Genomic DNA, 14,473 nt, shown 5'->3' on the forward strand with positions numbered 1-14,473 from the left:
TTATTGTGATTTTTCCTCAATGAAATACTCTAAAATGCATGAGTTCCAAGGTAGATGTGGGGCCTCAACACAAGATAGAGAGGGGGCATGTCATGCCAAAACCTAATACAAAGGCCTCTTACTAGGCCAAACATTTATCACATCATGATCCCTTCCATTGTGAAGAAGGGTGTTGAGCTACATACTTTAGAGTCCATCACCTTCCTCACATAGATGTTATAATATAGTAGGCCTTTAACATAGGTGATAAAGGTTAGGCTTCAATTTCTCCACATTTAACTCAAATTTACCTAAATCGTAAGTCTTTTCATGGTTATGGGTTTAATGATGCTTGAGATGCATGTGGCCAATAGTAGAACACATCCACATTCAATGAAATGGTGTTCATAGATCAATTTTATGAGACATTTGGCACAGACAAACAAGTAAATTTGAATAAGGATAAATAAAATTTTCTACATTTCCTTTTGAACTGTAAGCTCAACTATATTTATATATGATAATTAAAAATTAATATAAACTGTCTGTAATAAAATTTGAAGGACAAAAGGTTCACCCTATACCTAGTAGTCCTACTCCCAATTATGTAACAATAGTATGTCCACTAATATGTAATTAGTAAAAATAATAATGAGTATAGTGTATGTAGATATGTTTATCTTTCAATTGATATTGAATGATGAACATGTGAATGTTGGGCCTTCAACATTAGGAACTGTCAATCAAAATATCCATGGATCTTTTACTAGAGTTGAGTTTGTTGTGGTAGTTTTGTCTTTGGCGCCTTTGATAAAGATACAAGCCAAATTATTAAATTTCATATTCTATTTGTTGTTTTATCTTGTCTATTAGTGAAAATTTGAATAACATTCATCTGTAGTTTAATTTTCTCCTTGATGCTTAATAAGGGGTGACAACTCTAGTTCATGCACCTAGCCCTTGGACTATGAAGAGATTATCAAATGGTGGCATGCTATTTTTCATTTATCAGTCATTATATATTTCAATTTTATATATTTTCTATTGTATTAGGTGGCTTGATCCAAAAAAATTAGAGAGGAGGTCAAGCTATTGGGCCCAAAAGAAACCATCATCACTTTTCTCTTCATCCACTTGATAGGAAAAGGCTCATGAATTATTCCCCCTCCCTAGAGGAAGTGATTACAATATGAATTTTTTGTATGATTATATGGAAGTTTTGTACATATATTTTTGTATTAGATATGTGTATCTTCAAACTTTGAGCGTAACTATCTTTATTTTCTTGATGAAGACTAGAGCTTGTCGATTTTAGGAAAAAAAAAAGTGGCATCTTAAGACCCCTTTTTGGTCCCCCATTTTTGTGCCCGCCCTTAGTTGCTTGGACATTTTCCATGTGGTGTTTGGGTGTTATTGGAGTAAGAACTCCTTTTCAAGGACATACATTTATCATATAGCTACAAATTACTTTATGAAATGGGTTGAAGCACGTTCCACTTTGATCTATGACTGTTGAAGTAATTTGTCAATTTCTCCTTGATAATTCTAGATCACTTGTCTTCTCGTTTATGGTGTTGTTGTGATTATGCTTTTAGAGTTAGAAATTCCTTCATTGCGAGTTTCTCTAAAGGGCATCCTTGATGACATCTCTTATAGAGATCAAAGTCTTCAACAACTTGAAATGTGCAATGAACAACATATAAAATATCTCAAACATATTAAAGCTTATCAAAAATATGCAATGCAACTATAATGAATGAGTTATTCAATGCTAATGGTCAGTGACTTGGTGTTGTTGGCATTAGGTTGTCATTGATGTCAAGGGGTATGGCATGGTCACTGGTGAGTAAGTAGTGGTGATCAATATGGGAGTAGTAAGTAGTGATGTCAACCGGTATGAAGGATGTAGTGTGTAAGTAGACAAAAAAGGTATGTTACTAGTACACTTGAAGTGCAACATCTATCGGTAAGCCAACAAAGGGTAATAGGGATGTGATCACCGGTATACAAAGAGAAGTATAATGCAACCGGCGAATAGACTTAGTGAATGGACCAGTATGTTTGATGACAAATCAACTTGATCCACCAAGAGGTTAGCATGTATGAAGGTCCACCGATGAGGTTAGGTTATACCAATAAGGTGAGTTGAACCGGTAGTGAGTCTTGGTCGGTGAAGGATGTCAAATCGACATAGAAGTTTGAAGATTATGCCAAACCGACTTTGCAGTCTAAGCATAGGTAGATGTCGACAAGGATGACAGGTGGATACCAGGTGGCGAGCTTGCAGAGGTCGGTGAAGTGTTCATCGACGTGGTAGTTGAGGAGAAGGTTGACATTAATGAAGAACCCGAAAATCATGGGACGATGGTAGGATGTTGCGGCTCAAGGAAGATAGAGAGGCAAGATGATTGATCTGATCTTGCAAGATAATCCGATCCTTGTGGTTGCTAGTCGAGGAAACAACTGAAGCATTAATGGTGTTGTATAGAGGAAGGCCGAAAAGCATACTGTAGACGTCTAAAAATAGAAAACGTGCACTGGAAGGCAAAGAGAAGGCAGTGCTGATTGATGTGATGCAGATCATCATTTCAGAAAAGCAGATCCGATTAGATTTGATATGGATTGATTTGGTGGAGGAAAACCCTAGCATGCCATTGTTTGAATGTTGCTTTTGGTGGGAACATTCACACATAAATATGTGAACTTGATACTGAAGAGGTTTGATGTTGAATGGCAGTGTTGAGAAGAGTGAGCGTTTGAGCAAGTAGAGAGAAGTCAGTTTGAGAAGTATCTCGCTAAAAATCAAAGTGTGCGAGTGTTAGCAGTCTGAACTGGTGAGAGGGTCTAACCGACAGAGACAGAGTAACCGGTGAACTGTTAGTCTGAACAGTCAAGGGTACCGATAAGGATTGAAAGGTTAGGAAGGCATCCAAGTGTTGTATTGTGCAGGGTGAGGTTCAGAGAAAGAGAAGAAAGGCAGAGAGTAGTTGGTAAGTGATCAGAGAGCAATCTGATAACCAACAATGGAAGAACCAGTGAAATAGAGGAGGTTGGTAACTGACAGACATCAGTTAATCAGGTGTTGCAAAACTCATTTGCAACAAGGTGTTATTATTGTATCAAGTTGTATTTCATTGTATTACACCGAGTTGGTGCTTGGTGCTCCTTGGGTTGGTGCCCTAAATCATTGTAATCCATTGTTTTATTGTGAGGCTGGATTGGAGCTGTAGACTCCAACAACTTTTCTCACCGAGGTTTTTCCCATATCGGGTTTTCCTCATACATCTGGTGTTGTGAGTTGTGCATTTGTCTATTTACCTTTTGATATTCTCTCATATCTTACTTGTTTGATTTCTTAGTGCTTAGGTTGTTAACTGGTACTCAAAGCTTGGTTTAAAAGGTAAAGATTTTTTAGGAACCAGGAACCATTGATTCACCCCCCTCTTAGTGGTACATTGTGTTCAACAAGTGCTGAGAATCAATGCAATGTAAGTACTCCAAGTGAAAAAGGGAATCTTTAGTCTGAACTAGCTAGAACCATACATCATCATTGAAGTATATGGATTAGGTGCATATAAATTAGCAATTGACTAAATCCTTCTAAGCATAACAGATTGATGCAGAAAATTCATCCATTTGCCTCAACATACTAGTGGATCCATTATCAAGTAACCTATTGTAAAGCGGAAAATCGCAATCGAACCCTAGTTGCTCTCCCCTCTTCCAACTCCAAGGAGAGAGAAGGGAGGTCGCTAGGGTTGATGGTTTTCACTTGGGAGACTTTACATTCAAAAGAGGGGTTGAAACCCACAAGATCCAATCCCACACAATGCAAGATTGGATGCTAAATGAGTTTCAAGGGTTAAGAAAGCAAGGCTACCCTCTTTTGTAAAGAATGTTGATAGAAGAATTAAGCTAGGAATACATAGAAAGTGAGAAAGATTCGCTTATAAACTGAGATAGGGATATAGGATGAAGCTGCGGACCTGGAATTAGCAGTAAAATGTCGATACGGCACTGTCCTGCAAATTTGAGCAAAAGTTGACGGGACGATGGCGCCCGGCGTGCACACGGTCCTCCGAAAAATCCGCGAAACGAAGGGGGATCTGTTCGTCTCTGCACAAGGATTCCAGATCTTCAATTTCAGCCGCGTACCTGCAACCTACACACAGAAAAGCGAAGACGATTGGGGGGTTAGGGATTAGGGGTTTGCCTTTAGGTCAAACCCCAGTTTTGGAATTAACCAAGAAATGAGAGATTGCTGTAAATGTAAATGATTGTAATGTAAAACAAGTACTAATACCTTGTTGTAAGGATGTTTGTATCCTTATGTGCGAAGGTATAGATGTTGTTGTTTGTTGTATTGTTGTATGTTGTAGTATGTGATCTCCTCTTCAATGGTTGAATCCTTGTCTTGAATGCAACACTTAGCCTTGAATGGAGACTTGGAATGATCAATTGCTTGAAGGAATGCTTGAATGCTTGAATGTTTGAATATCGTTTCCACGCTTGTACACATATGTCCTTCTTCCTTTCCTCTACCAAATGGGAGAGGAAAATGTAGTTTTATATACTTGTCAATTACGGCTGATAGACTGATTTTCCCGACCTTAGGCCGACCAGGAAGCAATAATTTCCAATTTGCAAACCAAAAGACCCGAAGTCCCATAGGAGACTGGGCCCAAAATAGGGCTAGGGACCAGGGCGCTGGGCGCTATGGTCCTGGGGGACCAGGGCGCTGGGCACTCTAGTCCCACCTCCCGGGACAGCAGGGTGCAAAGGAGGTTCAGGCCAGGGTGCAAGAAAATGCAGTTTTTGATGTCGTGGACAAGTTTCGGGGTCTCCATTCAGGTTGCGTGTTGCGTCGCCATCGTGAAGACCGAAATGCAGTCGAAATTGCAAGTGTCGCAATTTTAGGACGCTACACCTATTAACTTCAATGGGCTCATTTTATTGTTGACTAGGGACATATCTTCTTGGATGATGTTGGCACTATATGTGTAGTTAAGGAGTCTCTAAGCTATTCTATGAATTGCATATAGGAAATTAACTAAAAGAAACAAAATAAATTGGTGACATAACTATCCTAAAAGAAAATCTACTACACATCAGTTGTTGTGGGTAATTGATCAATGACACAATAATGGCTACAAATGACTATTTCTATTGGACTTTAGCTATGTTTTAACTTATTACATTCAATTTTTTTTAATATTTATTGATATCTAATCATATCAATCTAAATCAAAGAAATTAACTTAACAATTTGTCTACCAATTTAACCAACAATCTAACTATCATTAACAACAATAATCTATGCTACAAAGAGAGCTACAATACGTCAAGTGACCCTTTATTGAGTGTAGCAACCTCAAACATTAGTATTTTATATTTTAACTCATAATTCATCATCAAAATTTACCATTTATTTGAGATTCAAAAGGAATATATACTCATGATAGTCTTGTCAATTGACATTGTAGAGCTTGTGGGTACAGTTAAATCTATATTGGTTAAGGATTTTTTTGCATAGAGAATGGGGGATTATTTTAATAGTAATTAAGGAGGGATATTACACTTGGACGAGATATGAAATCTCATAGGAGAGTCAGTATCTCATGTGAAATACTAGAGGAGGGATTTTGATACACATGGAGGAAATGTTTACTTTCAAAGGTGATGCAAAGGGTGTTCAAACCCTCATTCACAAACTCACAACAACATACAATGAAACTCAAAAAATGCCTGAAACAAAACACAAGTTTGCAAGAAATGTCTCTAGTTTGTCACTCAAAACCTCCTAAAATTACACAATAACAAAATATATCTGAGATTACATTACTTTTCATCCATATGGGCTAATGCAAACCATTTTAAAACTAATATAAATCTGATCTAAAATAGTATTCAATACATAGACTTCTTGATTAAAAACAAACTATGAGATTGATTACAAATTTGAGCCTATCGGCTTCACATTCATCTATGCAAATCTTATTCAAAGTCTTCAAAACCTGCAAAAAGAATCTACAACTACAAATAGCATCCAAAATCCAAACCCTTAAATCTCTTAGTTTAGAAATGAAAAGAATGAGAGTTGAAGTAACTAAAGTCCATTTAAGTTAACTCCAATTGTAGTTTGGTACCCCAACCTCAAAATCGTGCCCAAAACAATGAGGGAAGCTTATTTCCCATGTATACATTGCATTAAATGACAATTTGATGCATTTCTAACTTCACACCCAAACCTACTAATAATATCGATCAACTAGGCCACCCACTCCCCTCAACAGGACCCTTAGAAACTAATGAATAACTCCTCCTTGGAATCCATTTTGAATACATACTATTTAAGAGAGAAAAAATGAATGGTCTCAAAATGGTAACTACCAAGAGATCACGCCCAAAATGGCATATTCTAGGTTTGAACTAGAACATGCTTGATTCAAATTTGAACCAGCTAGTCAAACATGCCTCCTACACTAAGGCCATAAATATTTAATAAAATATTGGTCTTTTATTTCAATTTATTCATCCTACAACATTATTAAGAAAAAACCCAAGAGAAACTAAATCAAACATATTTTTTTGTTGATGAGGGTAACTCCTTTTACCATGGATGCTCCTACATCAGACACCCAAGGTACATAGAAAATTTTCATGAGTAAAACTCATAAACATTTATAGCTTTTATGCTTGTCTTGGACCCATCTCACTGCCTTATCTACCTAAATATTCTTCACCACTTTTGTTTACAACTTGATGTCTCTTCCATCATTCATTCTTCCTCTCTTTCTTCCTCTTTTCACATAATCCAACTCCCACCAATATGAACTATGAGATTCTAGAAAATTACACACATCAATTTCCTCTTCTTTAGTAATATAATAAAATTCATGCATTACTTCTTTCTAGTTACCGCTACAACAATTTGTTCACCATCTTTTGCTACTGCAATGTTATGTTTTTCTTTCTCTATCTTCTAAAAGATAAATTTTAGGTGCGAATTCTCTGTCCTCTTGATTTTCCAATGCATTTATTATTGTAGTATCTTTTTGTATGCCAACCTTATCATCCTCAAATAAATCATGCTCAACAAAATTCTTACATAAACTAGATTTTACTTATTTTTCCTTCACTAAAACTTTCATTCTACCCCTCTTGAATGCAATCAACGCAAATGCAATTTGCATTAGCAAATCATAATATTCACCCTCATCCTCTTTCACTAACTCCATCAATCAAACAATTACCAATATTATTGCATACATTTCCTTCTTCCTTACTCAAGGCTTTCATCTTGTGTCGAACTCCATCCTTTGTGAAGGTGTATGTGTTCACATACCCATCATGAACTGCACACCTACCAAACTACAACAGATCCCAATAACATATGAAAAACATCTATGGACATAATATCACATAAAAATTCATCATAGTAATCTCCAATCTTAAATTTAACTAAACATTGTTCGCTCACCAAAGCCTTACGATCATCCTGCAACCAAGCAATCCTATATGGACGAGGGTGCCTTATTTCTAACTACAATTTGCTTACCATTTCTTTAGAAACAAGCCTATTTGTGCTTCCATCATCAATGTTAACATTGCATACCTTACCTTCACACTTACTTCCATCATCAATGTTAACATTGCATACCTTACCTTCACACTTACGTTGTTCAAAATAAACTTTTCCTTTGAGTTGATTCTTTTACCCATTCATCTAACTCTTCTTGTAACAAGTGCACTTCTTCACTTTCTAAATATTTTGAATGTCAAGATTTAGTATCTTCTTCATTTGTATTTTTTGTTCTTGGATGATTTTTAGATCTTCTAACTATGAAGAAGGGCATTCATAAGCTCTAGGACCATCTTCTTCACATTTGTAACAAGTTCCATGAAAGCCACCTCTTTCAAATACTCTACCCAATCTTCCTCTTCCTCTGAAACTTTGATATTGGGAATAGTTTGAACCATTATATTTTTTTATCTTTGTTGTTGCTTGAGTCCTCACTATTTTGATTTTTCTAATTTGGATCTTCATTCTTCCCTCCATATGATCTACCCTTTCCTCTTTGCTTGTTTTCAAATCTTTTGTTCAATCTTTCTTCCACCTTAAATGCAAATTGATAGGCATCCTCCATTTTATGCATTCTTACTAAACCCAATTCTTATTGGATATTAGGTTTTAACCCATTGATATAACAAACTACTTTTTCTTTAGTTACCTTTGCACGACCGATTCAAATCAAAATCCTATAAAAAATTTCTCTATTCTTCCTCGTTTTAGACTTTGCATCCAGTTCAATAAATCCAATTCATAATCTACTAGGATAAATTGTCTCTTCATCTTTTCCACCATCCTATCCAATCTAGAGATTTTGTCTATTCTTCTTCCTCTTTCTAGCTTGATCTCTTTCCACCAAATAGAAGTATGTCCTTTCAACTTTGTCTTTGCATATTTTACTTCATTTGGGTCCTCAATTTCTTCAAACTTGAAGAATTCTTCCATATCATTAATCCAATCTATAAGCTCCCCAAGATTTAATATATCATTTAACATTGAAATTTCTATTTTAGGCTTCTTTACAATATTTGATAATGCAACAAAGGATCATTTGCTACAACATTTTCTTCTTCATTAGATTGAGTAGCAACTTTTGAAGATTCATCTCCCCTTTCAATTTGACCTCTCCTCTATGCAAAACCCCTTTACATCTCTTTTTATATATCTTCTAATTGTCTTATTAGTGCTCTTACTTCACTTCCACAAGCAATATTAGGAAGGTTTCCAACTCCACCTCTTCCTCTACCTCTTATTGGAGGCATTTTCACAACACCCACAACACACAAGTCTTGTTGCAAACTACCTAACGTTCAATCTTCTATTTGCACTCTCAAATAATCTACCATGCTACTATTGATGTAAAGAGTATGCAAACTTGTTGGTATTATGGATATGTTGCATTGGTTTTGTCATTGATGTCAACACTTGTGAACACTTGTGAACACTTGGAGATCTTTGGTTATGTTCACTAACATGTTCAGTGACTTATGCACAGTCCCCGGTATCTGGTTCACCGACAGGTTATATTGTTCACCGACACTGAGGATGATCAGTTATCATCTGGAGATTACTTGGTTATGTCGAAGACATTGTTTGGACACTTGGTTTTGGTGATTTGATTATTAGTACAATCGAGTTTGCATATTTGCTGTTATTGGCAAATAGGTCTAGGTTATGGACCGAAAAGCATTATCTATTCCAGATCAACATGACACGTGATGGAGATGATTTGTTATTGTTGTAAATGCATCAAGCCGACATCATGCATCGCATATTGATTCATGTGTAATTGATTTTATTGTAATACCTTAGTGAGCCGACCTACACATTTGGTCTTAGGTTTTGGTATATATGTAAGATCTCATTTATGAGATTAAGTAGGTGAGTGTGGAAAAAGGATTGTAATAAGGTATATGCGAATATAAGCAGAGCTATACACACAGACATCATTCAAGATTCAAGGAGGCTTTTGATGAAGAAAATCAGAGCTTAACCGGTACTGAATCCAGCATATGAAGATGTTATTTTGAGCAGTACATTATCATTGGATTTAACCATCCAATTGTAGTTAGTGTGACTCCCATTTTGTGATTGAGCAGTGAGCTCTATGCAGTTGGCTTTTCTACATGTGCAGACCCCATTTGTACACACATACTATTTGCAGTAGTATCATCTGATTGTGGGTAAGGTTTCTCATCGTGGTTTTTCCCTTACAAGGTTTCCATGTACAAATAACTGTGTTATGTGTTGTGTATGTTATTTGTCTTTCTGTTTCATGCATTAAACTTTACCGGTGCTGTTATTAACTGCTAAACTGTCTACCAACATTAAAGTTTGGTTTACCGGTATTATGCACTAAGTTTGGTTAAGTTATATTTGGTTTGAAATTAATAAACAAATGATTAACGCCCCCCCCCTTCTCAGTTGCCTTCGGGACCTAACAAAACCCTCACTCACAAACTCACAACAACAATGCAACTTAAAAAATGCTTAAAACAACACAAAAATTTAAAAGAAATGTCTCTAGTTTCTCACTCAAAACCTCCTAAAATTACATAATAACAAAACATATGTATAGACCGGACAATGTATGCAACGTATTGAGGACAATTTAGTTATCTGGTTTGGTTAGGATAAGTTATGCACCATTCATTATTATCAAGTTTGATCTGGATGTTGTATGCAGTCGATGTTTTGCGTTTTGGTATTAGGGGTAATACAGTAAGATGGAGTTGTTATAATGGAGTGATATTCAAAACATCCTTATCTCCAGAATTTTGTACTGTGTTTGCTCGTGTCCCAATATCAGCTATTTTGGTCATGTCAATTGTATCTCTTCAAGGTTTGTGTTGAAGTACTCTTGGTATGCGTGGAATCTATTTGGAGACATTATGCTTGAGTTTGTTTTGTGATAATGGGTCAGTATCTATGGGTTTGGATGACCCTGTCACATTCTGGTAACCATGGTATATGCATCAGTGAATAGATTATGTAAAAGGAAGTGTGTTGATATCTTGCAGAGGCTGACTTGGTCAAGATTTTATTGGATAATATGTTGAGCTAGACCGACACATTATTCTCATGTATATGTGCTTTGATATATATGTAGAAGCATGTGATGCATGAGTGTGAGAGATGGAATAAAGATGTGTCTGTGAAAGAGACATAGGAATGAAGATAGCAGAGAAGTAGAGTGTGAAGTGTGAGTTACAGACAACAAAGGCATTTGGTGCAGAGTTAAAGTGCAACTAGTGTTACAGTAGTCCTTCACCAAATCTGCTGCAGGACATATATACATGGATCTTTCACTGGATCTGCTGTAAGGGTTGTGGTTTTTGATCCGAGCTTAATCTTGGAACTGATCTCATGCATTTGGAGATGCAATCCTCTTTAGTTCAACCTTTTATGTTGCAGTGAGTATTCTAGCAGTTAGCCATCTTTTATATTGTTGTAGTGAGCAGTTCGGCAATGAGCCATTTTTTGTAATCTGGCAGTGAGCCACCCTTTTGCAAAACACCATATAACTAGTTATATTCTCTTGAGAGGTAACACTCTCCATGGTTTTTCCCATTTGGGTTTTCCACGTATAAATTCCAGTGTTCCTATTGTTGCTATGTTTTTTCGTGTTTGTTGTTTCATGTGTGTTAAGCATATTTGGTTAGAAATTTTAAGTTTGGTAAAAGTTTTAATTATTGTGGAAATACTAATTTACCCCCCCTCTCAGTATTTCGGTCCCTTCCAATCCAACAATTGGCATGTGTCCTCAAGGACACATGTTATTCCATAGTTTTTAGTCAACCTTATCGTCTTTCCCTCCCCATATGTGTGCACATTCCCAAATATCTCAAATTTCCTTTAATGTTTGGGGAAATTTCCTAGTTATCTTGATATTTGGAATGGAAATATCTTGAATTTTCTAATATTTGGGGAATATCCTAATTATCTTGATATTTGGAAATATCTTGATATTTGGAATGGAACCTTCTTATTTGGGTGTCTCCATCCCAAATAGGCATGTGTCCTCAAGGACACTTGTCATTCTTTTTCACGACACTTTCCCTTCTCAAGGAGACTTGTTATTTCCATCCATGACACTTGTCTTTCTCAAGGACAAGTGTCTCATTGTCATGCCTTCTCTTCTCCCAACTTGGCCTATTTAATCCCCTCATTTTCCTTCACAATCCATCCACTTTCATGCTTTCATACTATCGTAATGCTGAATTATTCACTCATCCTTTGCATAACCATATCATTTTAGCATAGCATTTGCATCCACCATTAGCTTAGCTTCTTACATTTTTGCATAAGCATGAAGCACAATCGAACATCTACAACATAGTGAGTGCACATCAAATCAAAGGACAACCGAATCAAGGAAATTGATTTTGCACTTGTGATTGTTTGCATTATTTGTTTCTTTAATTTCCTTTTAGCATCCTTATCTTGAGTGTTTGGTTAATCAATGTTTGCTTGATTGTCAATTTAAACATTTTAATTTTCTTAGTCTTGCACTGACAATTTTCTACATACAGTACACCTTTAATTCTGTGTCCAATTTCACACTCTCCTAGCACTCAATTTAGTTTTTCCCATTCCTTAAATAGGACCTTTATTGTATTAAACTAATGTTTAATTCAATATTATGATCCATGTTTCACTTCACTACATCAACACTCTACAAATTGGGCCCTTATTTTAAGTGTGCCCTTTGTCTTATTTCATTCGTGCTTATATGGGTCCTATGTCATTTCAAAGTTCAATGCACCTTTTTCCACATCCAAATATTATATATTTTCATATAAATTATATTTCTAGTTTTAGGTCCCTATTATCTCGCATCCCTAAAGATTCTTGCCTATTTTGTTGGGACATAGGTTCTTAGGGTGACATTATTCGATGCTTTTTGGCTAAACTTTTGGGAGGATAATATGTCAATCTTACTATTTCTAAAACTATTCTCAATGCAAAAATATGTTTATTCTAAGTTGGTGGAAATGTGATTTTACTTTGGGATCCCTATATAAGGCATCGGTCCTAATTCATTTCATCATCTATCATTATCATCTCATTATTATTATTTCAATTCAAGAGAAACACTTCAAGAATAGATTTGAGTCTAAAGAGAAGAAAACTAAATCAAGACATCTTCAATTATGTTTCATGATAGATTTTATGATGATTTGTCATGTTATTGCATCAACACATGGAGCAATTATCCTAAGAACATTGCATCACCAATTGAAGGTATAATCATTTCAACAATCATTTCCATTCAAATATTTCAATTTCAAATCTAGCCTCTACCATCTCAAGGCATGCTTTCCATTTTAATTTTAATTTTAATTTAATTATAGGGTTAATTCCAAACCCTTGGTTTAAACAAGGAAAATCCTTAACAACGACACCATTATTCTCCTTTGTATGTGCAGGTGACAAAATCTAAAGACATAATTGTATATTCAAGAAGGGTAGATAGAGACATACAATTTCAACTTTTGCATAGGAAAAAAATGGAGGATGAAGTCACCCCACACACCTATGTCTTGTGTGCTAGTGTTCAAGATTTAGACATAGATTTTAAGAAACATTATAATCTCAAAATATCGATGTTGTTCGCATCCAACACCCCAAGGACAAGATCACCCCATACACCTATGTCTCTGTAGTGTCATAAAATTGCACCACTTGTAAAATTGCACCCCTTGCAATTTTGACCGTGTTTTAGGCCCCTTACCTTGGTGATATCATCTCCCACGCTTGATCGGGATCCATCTATGCCTCCACCATGGAACTAGGCCTCATTTCCACACTTTACAACTTGTTTAGACCTTGTTTTGGGCCCCCAAAATGGGTGGGACCATGGTGCGATGCCCCTGTCCCCTTTAGGACAGGGGCATGGCACCATGGTCCCATTAGAATAGGGGCATCAAGCCCTTGTCCCCTTAGGATAGGGGCGTGGCACCCTTGTCCTCCCTCTTTGTGTGACCCCAAAATGGGTCCATCTGACCCCTTGGACCTAATTTTCTCTTCAGGATTTAATTTCCCCTATGTCAATCTTTGGTGAGAGGAAAATTAACCCTCCAAGGCAATTATAAAAGGGGATCTAGTCCTCTCATTTGCATAAGCGAAAATTGGGAAAACAAGCGGAAGGTCTCCATTATCGTCATCAAGTGTTCAAGTGTTCAAGTCTTCAAGCATCCATCAAGTCTTCTTCTTCATGTGTTTTCTTCATTCATCCATTGGAGAAACATTACAACATTAATTTGCAAGCATGTGTGTGTGTTAGGGTTTTGTCATGTTACATGCCATTTCATGCAACACTTGTGATTACATTTAAGAAGCAAAGCAACCATCATCAACAAATTGTAGATCTACAAGGTATACATTTCCATTATTTACATTTAAGCATTTGCAATTACTTTCTTTCAAGGTTGATTCCTCAACCGGGGTTTAATTAAGGTAAACCCCTATCCACAACTCTCCTTCTCTTCTTTTATGTGTGTAGGTTGTAGGTGCGCAGTTGTAATTGCAGAGTTAGGATTCATTTGTAGAGACGAAAAACCCTTTTCGACTCGCGGATTTTTCGGAGGACCATGTGCAATTTACACATGGTCCTGACAACTTTTCTCCAAGTTTGCAGGGAAGGTCCGTATCAATCTAAATACCTTAGATTCAAAGTTACAACTCGATCCCAAATCAGTAGCTCCTTATTTCATCCATTTTGTCTTCATTTTCTACATAGTCAACAAGTCAACTCTTCTACTTACAAAAGAGGGTAAATTGCATTACACCCTTGCAATTCACTAAGTATTCAGATCCTTCTTCACTTTAGGGTTTGGATCTAGTGAATTTAACCCCTCTTTTGAATGTGAAGTATCTCTCGAGTGAAAATCATCCTAGTGATTTCCTTTCTCTCTCCTAGGT

This window comes from Cryptomeria japonica, chromosome 7, assembly GCF_030272615.1.
Source record: "Cryptomeria japonica chromosome 7, Sugi_1.0, whole genome shotgun sequence".
NCBI classification, from domain to species: domain Eukaryota; kingdom Viridiplantae; phylum Streptophyta; class Pinopsida; order Cupressales; family Cupressaceae; genus Cryptomeria; species Cryptomeria japonica.